Source organism: Cupressus sempervirens, chromosome 4 (assembly GCF_028749045.1).
Source record: "Cupressus sempervirens isolate cs-2001-9-10 chromosome 4, ASM2874904v1, whole genome shotgun sequence".
Taxonomy (NCBI): domain Eukaryota; kingdom Viridiplantae; phylum Streptophyta; class Pinopsida; order Cupressales; family Cupressaceae; genus Cupressus; species Cupressus sempervirens.
Window position 1 is genome coordinate 153441399 of NC_143121.1, and position 5121 is coordinate 153446519.

General features: G+C 32.8%; 1 pseudogene; it reads right to left on the reverse strand.

The window, feature by feature from the left end:
• Window positions 1–222: 222 nt before the first annotated feature.
• Window positions 223–570, reverse strand: LOC149560429 (putative ripening-related protein 6 pseudogene; annotated as a pseudogene).
• Between the last annotated feature and the right edge of the window lie 4551 nt (window positions 571–5121).

Genomic DNA, 5121 nt, shown 5'->3' on the forward strand with positions numbered 1-5121 from the left:
TGACGGATGGTGTGAAAGAGTAAGAGAAGAGAAGAGGGACATCCATAAACATCACAGACTAAAGCAAGAGAATTTATTAATGAAGCGTGTGCGAGACAGGTGGGAAAATGGATTGAGAATGAGGATGATGGGGTGATCAGATACAGGCTGCTTAAACATCGCACACTAGACTTAATTCCAATCCTAATTTTTATCTTGAGTGCAATGTTTAAGAATGGCCGATCAGATGAACTGCCAAGTGATGGGCATGAGGCCGAAGTCGTTATCACCACGATGCAAGCCAAGGGCATTCCAAACACTCTCCGAGGCATCCACGATATCATCCTTGCAGGGCTTGGCGCACTCGTCTATAACAGTGGCCACCGTAGACTTCCCTCGCGCACTGATCTTCAACTTGCGGAAACAATTAGAGTTGTGTTCAAAAGTGGCAGGGGGAAGAGCGACCCAATGATCCTTGTTGGAATGGTAGTGACCATCACAAGCAGATGGTCCTCCGCCATCTCCTCCCTTCTCGAAGCTGTTCACAGTCATCCTTCCGTGCTTCTCACTTGCCCCTGTGCACGTCGTCATCATCATTATCATTACGTAGCAAATGAAGAGCACCAATTTCACTTTCAATCCCCCCATTCTGATCTCCTCTTCTCTTCTCTCAGAACTCCTCCTCACTATATGCTGACCACCCAAACGCTATGCTTCTCTAAATATGTGCCAGAGAATTATATTTCATATCGTACATTGATTGGCGTTACTTATTTTGTACATCTCCACTTCGCTAATCACAATTTTTGCCTTTTCCATTGACCGGATTCCTGCCTTGAAAGGTTTGGTTTTAGGTAAAGAAACAATTAGACGGAGATAAAATATTCGTTAGTTCTGGTAATCATGTGCTTACTTTCACATTATACGTCAAACCACTAAACATTCATTCTCCAATTGAACAAATTCACATTATTGACATTGATAATATCTAGCGTGAATCTCAAAGGAGCTAGAGAAATATTAAATCTTGATTGGTTTGGAGTCTTCGATTTCATTTTCGATAATCTTGAATATGGAGGCGTCTCTTCCTTTATTTGCTACTGCTGTTTTACGAAGATTTCTATACCTAATATAGTCTTGTAATTTGTCTTCAGATTTACAATCCCGAGATTTCGGTGAAACCTCTGAATAGACCTTGCTCAACTTTGGTTTATAGTTTCAATGTTCTTTTACTTGGAAATTAGTGGTGCATTAGAAGGGATTTTAAAAAAATGGCGAACATTCTACATATTAATAATCTGATGGTTTAAACATCACTCACTAAGGCTATATTCTTAGATTAAAACTGTTCTATAGTCAAAATTGACATATTTTTTCCAAGCCAAATTTTTTCCTAAATTTGTGGTGTTTAGGAGTAGCTATTGACAACTTGTAAACGATTTTGAATTTGACCAGTTGAAGGGTATTTTTTCCAAAACAAGAGTTGTTTAAGAGTTGGAATCTTCGTTTTATGTAAAAGCTTGAAAATATGCTATATAAGATGCATCAAGAATTCTATAGAAAGTATTATCATCATTTATGACAATATTATGATTCATTTTATTTAGATTTATTTTTCTAGTGGCAATTGTATTATCAATTATAGTTGGCAAAATTATCTCTTGTATACATAAGATTATATTTGTGATGAAGATGAAGAGAAACATAACTAAATCAAAGACCATGGATGAAATAATTCTAAGCACATAATGACTCATCTCTCCAAATTTTCTGCACATTCTTCCTCTTTTATCATTCTTTTAGAATCCAAATTTGAATTCTATAAATGAAAACTAGAAAAGCTCATCGCACAAGGTCATGCACGATTATCAAAGATCTAAGTGAATGTAAAGGAGGATAATGTTGTTTTTCAAACTAGTAATTTTGGAAGGTTAGGAATTGCATTTGCAACATTACTTTGAGTCAAGACAAAAACTTCCTCACTTAAGGGTGATTTATGGTTATGTTTAATCATTGTCATTACAAATGCTACACAAAATAGAAATTTTAAATATGGCTAGATTTGATCTTTCTCTCTTTTAGAGATTTTGAACTCTTTCACAACTTGCCACCACATAAAGGAACCAAACAAGACACAAGCTTGTTGGTTACATGGAATCAATTATTTTAAAGATCTAATAATTAGTTATTGTCATACCTTCATAAAATCTGATTATTTGTCGATATAAATAGTTGATCGGTTCATTAAAATCCTACTTGGTTGCTTGAGTTTTCTTTTCAAGATATTTATGTTGTTTCTTAAAAGTAAGAAGATCTTGATAATTTACTAACAATTTTTTATATGTTAAGAGTTGTGGAATCATTTCTCTTCTTTGAGGCTAAATGAAGTTGGAGATGGTCTAGTTCTTGCTTCATCATTTGAAAGCATCCTAATTTATTCAAAACTATTTTCACAAATCCACTTCTCTAATAAGATGAATATTAATATTAAGTAGAACCAATACAAAATATAGAATGTTCTTAAGAAGCTTACATATTATATAATTATTATAGATCATTGATTTAAAAATCAATTCACTAACTATTTAAGATTTTAAGTATTGATTAAAAATACAATAAGTTAATAAATAATAGACTTAATTAGAGAACACAAATCAATAATTATCAATCAATGTAGGAATATATGTATGTATGTTTGTATATACACCATCTATAGACATACACACATATAGATATTTATCTATTATATTCAAATTAATGAAAAACAAAAAACCTTGCTACTTGATTGACTTTATTTTTATGTAAATGATTAATAAAACAAGTATCATATAACTATTTTATTTAATATATCAAGTTTCACCATATGCCCGCTATTTATCCTTACATGAAAAACTATAGTAGTAGTCATCATTATGATTTGAAAAATAAATGACATCTAAAATCTATTCATGATAATAATGTACTTCCAAATTTAACTCAGCACTATAAAAAAGAAAAATATCAAGTAATAAAGATAAAGACATTTTAATGAAAACAATGTGTCTAGATGGGAAGTGACCACAAGAGGCATTAAAGGTTTCTAGGAAATGGTGTAGTAGACGAGGGATTTGTATTGGGGTGGGGGAGGGGTTTGTATATCACCCGCTGGAGACACTAAATTTGATGATAATGATGGGCTTCTCCCTATTGTGTGCTAGAGTTTTGTTACTTGTAACCTTTTGGCTTCTCCAATGGAGAGCTCTATTCTTGTGTCTGTGGTGTTCCTACATTGGAAGCTTATTTTTTTTACATTTGTAGTGGCCTATTCTAGGCACCTCGGTGGAGGGTTTCATGAGTTTATCTTAGGAACAAGATTGTCCCAGGGTTCTTATTTTTCCTCATCAGACTTTTTCATGCAAGACACTACTATTTTCAATGCTTTTGGGGGATATTTGGGGGTTTCTACAAAGGGTGATTTGGTGATAGTTGTTCCCCTCTCTCTACCTTTGATGGAAAATGTATTCAACTACTATTCTTGGAATAAAATATGGTTGAGGAGGTGGTGGTTGTTTGGTTACAATGTGCTCTAGCTACTACAGTTTCTTGAGTTGGTTGTTACCCTTGCACATTGTTGGAGTTTCAAAACTACCAACCAAAAAATTACCTATCACTAGGATTATGAGGATATATCTTGGTCTAAGGGTTGGCTACCTGGACTATATTCAACTAATAAATCTTCATATCCTGATCCAATTTTAACAAAATAAGAGGATTCTCTGCTCTTTAAGCTCTGCAAAGCTTAGCCAAGTCCACCTTAGCGATAAAAGTCTTGGTACTTGATATTGTATTCACACTTCACTCATTCACTAATATTTTTCTTCACACTTATCCCCTATAGAAGATTTTGGTCACAATTCTTCTTAGTTTCATAGATAATTCTTAGTTACAACCGCTAACTATAACCTACATAGATTAATTGCAAACAAGTGTTGACCAACTAAATTCTTCATACATGAAAGTAAAAATTGATTTGATTTTAAAGTTTTTATTTATGCAACTCCATGATTTCTTCAACATGCAATTGAATAAATGATCAATGCACTATCTATTAGCATTCAGAGTATAGCCAATAAATTTAACCTAATTAATTGCCTTACAATCAATTATATCAGCAATTAATCCCAAACCCCATTCTTATGAATATCCTTCTTACATAACTAGAAATCCTATCAATTTAATGAAGCATTTACTTAATTATTTGAATTAAAAGCAACAATAAATTGATATACAACCTATTGTAGTTGCATTAAATTGCATAAACCTTGTTGATAAAATCTCAATATAACCAACACATAACAATGGAGATAGAATTCAGAAAAAATAGATATGGTAAAACATTCCATGTGTATTAATTCTCCTTGAAAATTATACAACACTAATGTGAAATTGAAAATACTTCAAGGTATGAAAGCTCCTCATTCAATATGTTCTTGTATTCTTAGATTTATAGAGGAATACATCACAAAATTGTACCTAAAGACTTACTGGACTGAATGCAAGACTATCATAACACTAAAAGTCAAAAAAAATTTGACCCTTTTTCTAGCCTTGGGATCTCATTTATAGAATCTGAGATGCAACAAGCTTTAGGCGTAGAGAAAAAGGATAGTTGTCCTTAAGACAAAAAGATTTTATAAGAAAAAGGTCACTATCACAAAAGGATTTGGCTTATGCTCTCTTACTTTACAAAAGAATGTCTCTATTAATGATCCTTTTGGGCTGGGACCACTTTTGTTGTTGAAATTGTTCATCTGATGATTGGTCTATTTATAGTTGTTGTCATTCTAACTATGGGACCATCTAATTTCTACTTGATCCTAGAAATTGATTACAACTCATTGCTTTCCCTCTAGATCATCATGAATAGTGATGTCCATAGTTACGATTGGTTGTTCTTTTCAGTTTGAATAACTATCTCTGCTTCTATAGTTAGTTTTTGTTCTTTCCTTTCTTTTGGCGCATTAATTATCTGTAACTCATTTAGGTCCACACCATCTTCATCAGTTTCTTCAAATACCAACTAATTTTCTTGAGTAAGATCTGACATCCACTTGTTGAAAAGTTAATCATCTAGCTAATTGAAGTTCAATATCTCTTGCTATT